The sequence below is a fragment of the Antechinus flavipes genome, chromosome 4, assembly GCF_016432865.1.
Source record: "Antechinus flavipes isolate AdamAnt ecotype Samford, QLD, Australia chromosome 4, AdamAnt_v2, whole genome shotgun sequence".
NCBI classification, from domain to species: domain Eukaryota; kingdom Metazoa; phylum Chordata; class Mammalia; order Dasyuromorphia; family Dasyuridae; genus Antechinus; species Antechinus flavipes.
The window spans coordinates 199,607,941-199,620,947 of NC_067401.1; positions in this window are offsets into that span (position 1 = coordinate 199,607,941).

Consider the following 13,007-nt stretch of genomic DNA (forward strand, 5'->3'; position numbering starts at 1 on the left):
TATAATGCTTTTCATCTTCAGAGCACTTAACAAGTGCTAATTTATCCACTGCTGAGCCTTTATACAGTGACTGTAATGTCATTTAATTAGAGATGTTGGGTGGTCGAGTGGTTTAAACAATAACTGACAGCCAAATGGACGTGTATTCTAATTCCACTGATTCATTTGATCTCCTGTCCAAATGAATGCAGTCCATTAAATTTGGCTTTTTAAAAAAATGACATAAAAGCAAAAACCTTGTTTGCAAATCAGTCATAGTATTTGAATTGAGTTCATGTTTTGAAATCCATCTTCTGAAAGATAAACTTTTTTTTTCAACTTAAATAATCACTCACTCACTCCTGGAATTTGTGACTTGCTCACATTTTCTTATAGAAGTAGAACTTATAGCAAACCACTCATTTTCATTATCAGCTTACTGTTATCCTGGTTTTTCTGAAGGTCAACTTAGTTATCAGAATGAAAAGACCATTTGTTGTTGTTCAGTCATGTATAACTCTTTGTAACCTCATGAACTATAATATCCATGGGTTTTACTTTTGGTTTTGTTTTTGTTTTGTTCTTGTTTTTTTTCCCTAAAGATACTGGAGTGGTTTGTCCTTTCTCTAAAAAGAGCCTTTTCAGCATATCTAATTCAGACAAGCTTTGAGATTAAAGACTTTTGGGATACCTTTTGTTAGAAGCAATATGGTGCAATCAGAAAATGCACTGAGCTTAAACTAAAAGTCCTGAGTTTGAATTCTGACTCTGTCCCTTTCTACTTGTGTGTCTCTGGGCAATTCTCTGAGTCTCAGTTTTCTCCTCTGAAGAATGAGACCAGACAAGATAGAATTGTGGCTTCTATCAAACAAGATAACAAAGAGAACATAGGGGAAATGGACAAAGCTAGCAACCTGAGCCTAGAGGAATATAAATAGGGATGTATACAAAATGCTGGGACTGTGAATCAGAGGACCTGGGTTAAAATTTTTGATCTGTCACAATGCACCTTCTGTGTGTCTTCTTGTTTGGAACTTGTTGGTTCCTCTCTGTCATCTCTTTGGAGGATGTTTTATCTTTTGCTGAAATGGATTCTTTTTGTAATTATTTTAGGTAAGTTCGACTTAGGTAAGTGACTTTCTTTATGACTTTATATTCCCATCTGTAAAATGGGGGAATTCAATTTGACCTTCTAACTCTCCTTCTACTATGATTCTATAATTGGTAGTGAGGCTCATTTTCAGCTAAATAAATCATATTCAATTAGCTCTGTAAGAGATCCAAAAAGTCAACTAGTTGTCATTTTTTTTAATCCTAAATATAAAAACACATTCCACAGAAAATTGAAAGTGACATCAGAATGTTTGGCAATATTGTCAGAGACAATCAAGACAATTCTTTTACTATGGTGATCACTAACCAGTTTTGTATATTATTAAATTAATTAAATCATTTCTCCCCTTTGAAAGCCAATACTATCAGAACAGAAAATATATACATACACACAATATAAAAAAAGAAAACAATAAGGTTGAGTATTTGGGGGTAGGGAGATAGGATATAACAATGGAAAGCTATAGGAAAAAGGAAATTAGAATTCCAGGGCAAGCTGAAGTTAATAAATATGAATGAATGTGACCAAATAGTAAGAGGGTAAAGAGTAGGACAAACATGAGAAAATGATAGATGAAAAGCAGTAAGAAGAAAAATGGATGATCCAGACAAGCAATAGGCAGATAGAAAAGAAGGGAGAAATAGAGAAAAACAAGAAAGAATCCAGAAAACAGCAAGAAAGGAGATTGGGAGATGGGGGGAAAAGGAGGGAAAAGAAATAGATGTGGAAAAAAGAGGGAGAAAGAAAATAAAAGGACAGAGGAGGGAAGAAATGGAATATACACACAGCATATAATAATATATTATTGGAAATAATAAAGATGCCAGATTTCAACCACAGATGTTTAAATGATGTTAATATTATGCACAAATATTATTCTATCCTGATGAAATTATTGAATCCTAATATACTACAGATCACCTTTGGTTTGAAGGCTAGCCCAGTGACATCAGCAAGGAAAAAGAGCAGCCTCTGAAGTAGCTAAGAGGTCATAGACTGATTGTCCTTTTGAAATGGCAGTGGCCACAAGTATGGGAACCAACAGACTGCCCTACCAGGTGCTTCTTTGGACACATCAGATTCTTCTGTTACAAATTCCAAGAATAAAATCAATAGGCAATTACAAATGTAGTTCTGACTTGTGCCAAAAGATTGAGTAAATGCCTCAAGAAATGGGTATGAGCTGACAATGCCCACAGAGGGCCATCGGTCAGGAAAACCTCATTGGCTTTCTAAGTCTCACAGGGTAAGATTTTGAAGTAGCAAATTAAAGAGTTAGGAGTATTTCTAGTATAAAGATCACTGAGGAAAGTAGATATAACAACTGAGGTTTACAAAGATACATGCACATAGATTGAGAGAAAACATTTTATGCTCTTCTATAATTTGTAGTTACCTATACAAATTTTTTGCATCATAAAGTTGGCAATTTTAATGTATCTCTTTTACCTCCCAGAAAGCTTTTACATTTTCAGAGTTCTTAGGACAATAAATTTCACATTTTAATGAAATCCACAAATCAAATACCATGATACAATGAGATTTTCCTCTCATTCCAAAAAATCTTTAAAAATGAATTCAGAGGATGGAAAAGAGCATTCAAGGGGCATTGCATACTATGGTCATAGAACTCAATTCCAAGGGTCTGGAAAAATAAAAAATAACAATAATCCGGGAAGTAACAAAAGGACAAAAAAGGACAAAAGCACAGAAACAGATTGTATCCCACTTCAACAAACCTTTATTAAAGATTTATTATCTTTATCTAGATTTTGACATAAGATTTATTTTAATATACAGTAGGAGATCAAGTTTTTGCACTCAGGGTCAAATAACTAAGAAATTTACAAAACAACTCTCATTCCAGTAATTGGTTGGCAAAAGGCATAAAATCTAACAACAAACCAGCAAGTAAGTCCCAAACAAGGAAACCCAAGGAAGGTGCAACATCATAGCTTCTAACTGCATAAAATCTTACAAATGATACTCCTTCTGCCTTCCCAATATGTTTGCTTTTAAAGTAGTGTCTCTTTTGAACTGGCAGCACAGGTCGACCTGAGTTCTCTATCTCCCTCATTTACACATTTTCTTTGTCATTCACCATGGAAAAAAAGCAAACTCTTTTTCCTGCCTACTCCACAGCATGGACAGTGAAAGTTTCTTCATAACAGTAGTTGGAAAATACTTAGTGCATCAGAATTCCTTGTGGCCAATGATTCGATAGATGTAGTACCAGTGGTTTATTTATGCACATTTTCTTGGATTCCTGAAGTGAGATACTTCCAAAATCCAACCTTTGTTTCATGTTGGGTATTGGAAGTCATTCTCAGGCTGACTGCGGTAAAAGCTGATTTAGCTTTTGCTTCTGTACCCTTAGCCCTATCACCTCAGGGTAGAATCAGATGTTCACTAAGCATTGATCATTCACTGTTTCTGGAGAATTCTTGGCAGATATTTCTTTCCTGGAGGGTATTGCTTTGAACATAACAAATGGAGGTGGATTCTAGTAATACTTAAATAGCCCTATATTTGGTTTTATTGTTGTTGTTTTTTACATTTTCAATGTTAATGGTTAAAAATTGAATAGAGGGAGTGTTATGAAATAAATGCTATGCCTATGAGGAGCCAGGGAGAGCCAAGGTGCCCTGTTTATTGCTCTGCACATATGTCCCCAGTCCTCACAACAACAAGATGGGTGTTTTTTATTATTCTGGAGACTTCCCAAAGATAAGTCCTTTCTAAAGCAGATGACTATCCCCAGGAGGACAAGCCCGGTCCACCTGGCTGACCAGAAGATACGGATCTCAAGTGAGTGACTGTTCAGGCAGTAAAGACTGAGGAGTGAAATCTGTTCAGCAGTTTCCTGAGAAGTCTAGGAGTCTTTAGTTCCTGGGAGAGTATGACTAAAATAAAGGACTTCTCTGAATCTTCTGAGTGCCTCATATAATTTCCATTATCTGCTTATCAGCTACTGTGAGTCTTTGGTTATCAGTTAGCTTTATGTTTTAAATGTGTGTCAATGAGTGTTTATGAGGCTTTGCTTTTGTGGAGGAAATAAGGAGCTGGTCCACACCACATCTGCCTGGTGGCCCAAAGGATCGAGCACTAGGCCTATATTAGGCCTCAGGAAGATTTCAGTTAAAATGTAGTTTCACATATTTACTAATAGTGTGGACCATCTACCTCAGTTTCCTCATCTGTAAAATGAAGATAATACCTCTCGAGATTATTGTGATGATAAAATGAGGTATTTGTCAAGTTTTTAATGAACTTTAAAGCACTACATAAAAGATAGTTGTTATTACAACTGGTTTGTACATTAAATAGCTTTTCAGTATGAACTCTGTTAAATACTTTTGAAGATACTATACAGATATAAATCAAACCTAACCTTTGTTTCTAGAATAATTTAAAGTGCATGTGTTTGGGAAGGGGAGTAGGAAGGACAAGGAAAGAGCCAAAGTACAAGAAAATGCAGTTATTAGTAAATATATAACTATACATCTCAAGAAGAACTTGATCTCCTTTTTGGGATTAGACTCTTCTCAGGACTGAATGCAATTTTCCAGGACCTTTTATGGAAAAGGATATCTTTTTTCCCTATTCCTAACTAGAAGTCTAAAAAACTATTAGAAATCTCAAGCTACTATTTGAAAGAGGGCCTTACTGGTGGCTCTTCCTGCCTCAGTTACTCATTCTTTCCAACACAGCTCTGTAACTCATCCTGTCACAGGGACGTACCAGGAGCCTTTTTAGTTAGCCAAGGGGCAGAGTGCATGTATTATCGGTTTCATGGTAAGTACTCCAATCTAGCAAATGTGAAGGGCTTCCCCAGTTATCCTCATTACACAGGTAAAATACCATGGACAAAATATTGTTCAAATATACATTCTGCATAATAGTTATTTCTGTGTTCTTGAACACTGACCATAGTACTGGTTAGCTCACTTAACAGAAACCAGGTCTGTTTCTACTTCCCCTCTAACTCCTATCACAGCTTGGAGATGTGAACACCCCAGAGAACTGAAGACATTCAATTACAAAGATAAGATCTACAACAGTGCATTTCTTAATATAAGTGTTATATAATAAGCTCAGTAAATTGTTTGTTAAATAGATGCCTGTAAAATACAGTGTCTCGCATATAGCAAATCCCTAAATGTTTGTTGAACTGAATTTCCACATATCATATGGAACATTAACTGGCGCAGATCTCACTGAACTTCAGCGTCCCCTTTAAAAAAGAGGGATTTTATTAGACATAGTTAGGTGGTATAGTAGATTGAGCATTACACTTATAATCAGGAAGACCTGAATTTAAATTCAGGTTCTGATATTTGTGATATTTGTGACCTCATCTTCCTCAGTTTCCCTATCTATAAAATGAGGATAATTATTATATTATATAATTATTATTATAGCATCTATCCCCAAGGATTATTTTGAGGATTAAATGAGACATTTGTAAAGTATGTTATAAAGCTTAAAGTTCTATATATTTCTCTTCCACTATTGTGAAAACCAAGTGGGATAATAAATGCTAAAGTCACTGGCCTCTTTGCAGTAACATTCATTTTTTACTTTGCTGCACTGTTTGATGCTATTGACCTTCTTCTCCTTTTAGATACTCTCTCCTCCCTGGATTTTCATTATATTATTCTCTTCTGGTTTTCCTTCTATCCATCTGGCAAATCTTTCTTAGCCTATTTTACTGGATCATTGATCCATATCCCAATTCCTAACCATGGATAAACCTAAGAATCTGTCTTGTATACCCATTCTCTTCAAAATCTCATCAAATTTCAAAGGCTCAGTCACCATCTTTATGTAGATAACTCCTAAATTTAGGTAGCAAGGGGCATAGTGAAGAAAGCATTGGATTTGGAGTCAAGAAGATCTAAGATCAAATCCTGGTCCAAATCCTGCCTCAACACTTATTAGCTGTATGACTCTAAGCCAGTCACAATCTTTTAAAGTCTCAATTTCCTCAGCTATAAAGTGGGGATAATAATTGTACCAACCTTAAAGGGCTAAGGACCAAATGAGATCATATAGGTCTGCTCCAAAATCTTAGCACAGTCTTAAGCTTTAATGGTTTAAAACTATTAACTAATATCTAATAAAAGTCTTTTACATATAGATATCCCAAAAGTCTTAGTGAAGTTTTAAGCTTTAGTAGATTAAAAATGCTATTTAATCTATGATATTAAAGCCTAAAACTGCACTGACTTCCAGAATGTCTAATATTTAAAAAGCTTTGTATTTACATCCTTTTAGCCTTACAACATGAAAGTCATGCTCAATGCTTTATTTCTCCTTCATTCTTCATATATTGCTAAGTTTTCTTGATTCTCCCTCCTCAAAGGCAGCTAGAGGTAGCTTTGTGGGACAGTGAGGAGCATGCTGGGTCTGGAGTGAATCTTCAGTGGCTTCCTATTGCCTAGATTATAAACTACAAACTACTCTGTATGGCATATACAGCTCTTCACAGTCTATCTCTAATTTATCCCTTTTAATCTAATTGCATATTACTTCTCCCTTCAAAAACCCTACATTACAACCAAAAAGTCTTATTTGATATTTTCCATATGCCATATTCCATCTCTGTCTCTGTCCAGGTTATCCTATATGAATAGAACATACTTCATCATCTCCCACTCTAGAATTCCTGGATCTTCTCAGGACTAAGTTTTAACCCCAGCTCTAACATGAGGTCTTAACTGATTCCCTTCCCTCATCCTACCATTGAAATGATTTCATATCTACTTTGTATTGAGTTATTTGTGTATAAGATTCTCCCAATAGAATATAAACTCCTGATTTTTATCTCTGGGCTTAGGACAATGCCTTGTATATAGAAGGTAGTTACCAAGTTCTTATTGAATGATTCAATTATCAAAAACTTTGTAAACACAAATTATTTTTTAGATGGGGGGCTTGCAATGTTCCTTTTGGCTGATTAATAACATTATAGAGAGACTGTATCCATCTCTGTTTTACCTCCAGTGCCTGTGGCCTTGGGAATAAGCTTTAAAATAATCATTAAAAGAAAACTCCATAAGCACCAAACCATTTAGCTGTTCCCAGGAGAATCCAAGTTGAAAATTGTTTTCTTCTAAGAGCTGGAGATGGATCATAGGATGTAGAACCATAAGGGACCTTAGGAACCATTTACTCCAACTCTCAAACTTTACAAAGGAGGAAACAGAAGCCAAATAACCCAGCTGGTAATGAGTAGGATCAACCTTCAAACTCAGTTACTCTGACTTAATTCTAGAACTCTTTCCACTGCAATATGGTGTGGGCTCTCTCAGCTCAATCAGCTTTTGTTCTTACCTCCCTGGAAACTGTATTTAACTGATCTTTAAAGCTAATTCCTTGCTTGCTGTAAAGCTTTCAATGTTTGTTTTTTCTCCTGCTTTTTCTGTGCTTGGCCCTTTCAGTAAACAAATCTGTCAGTGACAAATTCAGTTGCTCATTTTTCTCATACACATGCTTCCCACTCTTTGCCAACTTCAGGGATCTTGACACTTTTCACATTCAATCATGAATGGAAGAAACTAAAAAAATTTCCTAATAGTTCTCATATGATATTCCTTCCCTTTCTTCCGCACAGCTCATAGCCACTATCACTCCTACCTACCATGTCTGTCTTCAGGCTTCTTTAAGGGAGTTTCAACATTTTAGTTTTTAAGTTCAGCAGGCACTAGACTCTACTCAAACGTGACACTGCCAGGTTTGGTCAAGAAGTCACGGTCCCTCTCTAGCTCTGTTTCCCCAGCTTTCAAATGAAGGACTAATTTCTAAGGTCCATTCCAGCTATAAATTTATGGAAAATACCCACTTTTGTTTAATATTTTTAAAGCCACAGTCATAGCAATCTTTATTCAACTTTATTTTTCTGCCTGCTTGCTAATTCATTATTCTTTCAGCTCTCTCTGATCTCACTGAGTCATGACTGATCTAGCACCTACCTAAAACTTTGCTTCCCTAAGGAACGCACAAATTTAAAAGAATTAAGTCAGAATTCTGTTAAGATTCATGGGGACTTGTTCTGACTCAGAGTTTAATCAAGCATTATGGAGAACAGCTGAGCAGGGAAATCAAGCTAGGGGAACAAGATTGGAGGCAAACAGCAATAGAAGTTGAAACCAGGACCAAAGAGATGTATTCATTTCAACTCAACAAATCTTTATCGACCTGTTAATGTAGTTATTATATTAGTTATTTATATATATTTAAATTAAGACATGAAGTTGAAAGCAGTATTCTACAGAGCAAAGCTTCTTAAACTGTGCTGCAACTCCATTTGGGATCTCCTAACAGAATGTGAGGATCACAAAAAATCTGGCAAAAATAAAAAGTTTCAAATATTCCACCAAGATTTAATTCTTTATGTAAATTAACAAGCACATTTATCTCATTAGTATGCAAATTTGCTTTCTTCTTTAATAAATGGTAAGATTATATGAATACCAAAGGATTCCTTTAAAATAAATTTATCATTTATTATCATTAAATGTTTGCCAGGGTTGCAAAAAATTTCTTGGGCAAAAGAAGGCTGGCAAGTGAAAATAGTTTAAGAAGCCCTGCTATAGGGAATTCAGGTATTCCATGCTGCTCCCTGGTGGCACTCTGCTCCATAGCACCCTCCCTCAAATGTGCCCACCCTATTGATTCCTCTAGACTTACACTCAAGACTCCTACAGAATGTTAAGAATTGAAAAGAAACTTGGAGATCATTTAACCCAACTCCCTCATTTTATAAAAAAGGAAACTGAAGTCCACAAAAGCAGAGTGGTATATCCAATGTAATACAGGTAGAAAATAGCAGCACCAGGTCCTGACTCCAAATTTAGCACTTATTCTTTGTTTATTAAAGCTTTTTATTTTCAAAACACGCATGGATAATTTTCAACACTGAGCCTTGCAAAACCTTATGTTCCAAACTTTCCTCTTCTTGCCCCAACTCTGTCTCCTAGATGGCAAGTAATCCAATAGATGTTAAAAATATAGGTTAAATCCAATATATGCATGCATATTTATACAATTATCTTAGTATTCATTCTTTATATGACTGCAGGCTTCCTCCATATTGTCTGAGATGGGGTGGAATGGGTCTTATATCTTTGATAGATATGAGCTTGTTAAAGACAAAGCACCTCACACTCTGTGTCCCTGTGTTCTATTGGGAGGAAATTGGACACATGCCTTTTTCCCAGAACCTGACTGCCAGCTCTTCAGGAGTAAAGGGCATACATCATTTTTCCATAGTATACCCCATGCCATCTGGGCCACTTCTTGTAGCTTGTAAAGCAGAGGTTTTCCTATACTAAGAGAATACTTTTTCAACAAAATGATCAATAAGCATTTATAGAATACTTCCTGTGTGCAGTGATCTCAACATAGAAACCAAAGTTCAGTGTGCTGTGCATACAATGAGCACTTTAATAAATATTTACTTTATTATGTTTGTATTATAAGCATAACTTCCCTCTTCTAAGACCTAGGGATACCAAAAATATTAGGAAGTAAACTATTTTGCCACTGATGGGAGCTTTTCTCATCTATCTTCCTAAGCAATCCAAGCCAGATCCCAAATCCCCTCACCTTTAGCTACAGTTCTTAATAAGTAGGTATAGCTGGGAATGGAAAAGAAATACCCAGAGTCAATCACTGTTCTCTGTCCAATCCAAACTGCCATGGAAAAGTTAATGGAACTAGGATCATTAGGCCTGAAAAATAAGAGCCCTAGGTGGGGGTATGGTGGCTTAATAATGCTTTTCCAGTTAAGGAGGACTCTCATGGAGTACAATGACCTATTCTCCACTATGATTAGAACAAGAGGAAATGAGCTGATGTATCAGAGGGGATTTAAGTGTTAAAATTACTAAAATCTGTAACTGACAACTGAAGATATGGAAATCTTCTCTTAGAGAACACTAAAAATTAGATGACTTAAATCTGATCTTGTCAAATGGCAGGGGGGTGGGAGATGAATCTGGGGGCCAGCTCCAAGAATAGCTTCCAGCCTATGCATTCACAATCCTCAGAAGGCTATAAGTAGGCAATAGGTAGCAACATCAAGGAAAGAGGTTTAGTACTTGAAAGGCTGTTTCCTTCTCATACATATCTCTACCAAATTGACCAAGGACATCTCTAGGGCTTTAAGCTTTCTCTGACGACATCAGATAAAGGCCATCAATAGAAGCTGCTTTCCAGGTCCTAATGATCAAGCCATAAGTAGAAATTCCAATGATCAAGTAGGTCCTTGCAAATTTCAGTAATCAAGACTTCACTTAAGTTTAATGGTCTGGTAAGAACAGAAAAGATATACTGTTCTTTTCATTCCCTACTACCAGCCATTTGTTTACACCCAAATGCAACCTCTGGGGAGAGGTGAGTAGGGACAAGTGAGGGGTCATTTTCACAAGATCTCATAAAGTTGAGTTAAAATCTACGCAGTTAATAATGGCCTTGTTCTAGAGGGGATTGGGGATGGGGGAGGAGACACAACTGTGGCATAATCATCAATGTACTATACTTTTTTTGAATTATCAAAGCTATTAAAATACAGTCAAAACTCACCCAGACTAAATATTTAGAGAAAATTTTGAATGCAACAATTTAGGAAACAGCATATTATAGTGTTAAAAAAAGCTCTAGCTCTGGTGTCAGAGAGCTGGGCTCACATCTTGTCTCTGACTATAGCTGTGTAACTTTAAGTCACAACTTTCCTGGACCATAGTTTCTATATCTATAAAATGATAAGACAATAACTCTATGATCCTGTTTTTTAAAAAATTCAAGTAAAATTACTTTCAAGTATAGTACATTATCACCCAGGATACACGCCTCCATCGAACTCTCTGTATTTGTCTTAAGAGAAAATGGCAAATCAAACACACACACACACACACACACACACACACACACACACACACACCCTTAAGAATATTTTTGTAAACAAATAAAACTTCTATAGTTCACATTTCTCTTTATTTCATACATCTTTTCTATCTCTGGTGTTAAACATTATTTCTTTAACTAGAAGGTCTGTTATTTTTAACTAGAAGGTATCACAAGGTTAAGCTAGAAGGAATCTCTTTGGAATTTTAGAACCACCTCTTCATTTTAATAGAGGTTAACTAAGACTTGAGATTTAACTGTGTTCACCATTTTCTACTCTGAGGCCCTAAAAAGGGGTTTAATTCATCTTACAAATGATTTTCAACAAAATTTGCAATAAAAAAGGATTTCAAGTTATTCTTCAGAAAATGCAGTCAACCAGAAAAATGATTTTCTTAATAAGTTGGCTGAAATTCTGTTGCAGTAAATAGAAAACAATAATAATGAAAAAATAAAAATTTACAACTTCCCTATATTACATTATATTTCAAATAAAAATTTTTTTATGTAAGACAATGGCTTCTACTAAAGTTGCTCATCATGCCATGACTGTGGCCATGGGTCCTTAAAGGCTATCTCAGCTGGGTAGAGGGGATATTACCATGCTATCAGAGGTTCGTGCGTAGGGTTCAATGATGACTGCAATGTGTGTCACCAGATACCACCTAAGTGAGAAGAGTTTTTAAGAGTTGGTCACTAGAAGACTCTTTTTTCCGCATACCTTCTCAAATTAAGTACTAAAACACAGAAAAAGTTGTGATTTACATTGGCAGAGGGAATACCCACATGACTAAAATCAAGTATCCTGAAAGTATGAGTTCATTATTGGATCTAGAAATTGAAGACATCTTTAATTCCTTGAATCTTTGGTTTGAAAAAAATGTCTAATTTTGTACTAAGATCATAGGAATTAGATTTGGAAAACATATAATCCAAAACCTTCATTTAAAAGTGAGACAGATTTCTCTTACTTATAGATATGACTCAAAGAATGGAATTATTTTAAACTTTTTACTTAGTAGGAATCCCATATACCAAGACTCAACTGTCACAATATTAGTTTAATTAAACTAATATTGCAAAAAAGGAGGCATCATGAAAGATTTTGCTCTCTCCATCATGAAAGAAAATATTATTACAATGTTGTGAAGACAAAGAGATAAAATGATTGTTTCAGAGATTAGAGCAAACCAGGACAAGTCCAGGAAGCCTCTGTTCCTTAGGCCATATGTACAGTGAGTCTGGAATGCTGTTTCCAGGATTAACCTCTGCATATAAGCTACAATTTAACAACCCTTTATAAAATTTACCACTGTTAACATGTTTCTATTCCTTCCCACTACACACTACCAGTACTGTTCTCTCTTCTCTTCCTCCCTTCCCTAAGTGATAGGGGAAGAGCATAAGGAAGGAGGAAAGATAGTTATAAGTGGGATAGTAAGTAATTGCAAAATCGACCATTTATGTCCTTCTTTTTACAATCTGTGAAAATTGATGAATGGAGGAGAAAGTGACTTAGTCATAGATAAAAAAAAACAGTGGTCTTCAAATCACAAGATCTAGTTTCTGTCCCTATCTATGCCGCTGAAGAAATCATTTCCCCTCTCTGGGCCTAAGTCTCCCTATTTATAAAATAAAAGATTTAGCTAGACCTGAAGTTCTCAAAATATAACATGAGAATATTTCAGGGGGGTCCATGAGATCAAAACTGTTTTCGGAATAATACTAAGACATGTTGATTTCTAACATGGCAAATATTGGTAGATATAATCCACAAAAACTTAATTCTTTGGAGGATCCCCAATCATTTTTAGGACAGAAAAAAGGGTCCAAAGGCCAAAAAGTTTGAATGCTATTGGTCTAGATAATTCTTTAGGTCCCATCAATCTGTAACATTCTGTAATATTCAATACTATTAGTAATAGAAAAGCAAACTGCTATTTTCACCTTTTCTTTGAGGATGATATATATTTAAAAGATGTCTATGATTCTCCTAGTGCTGAAA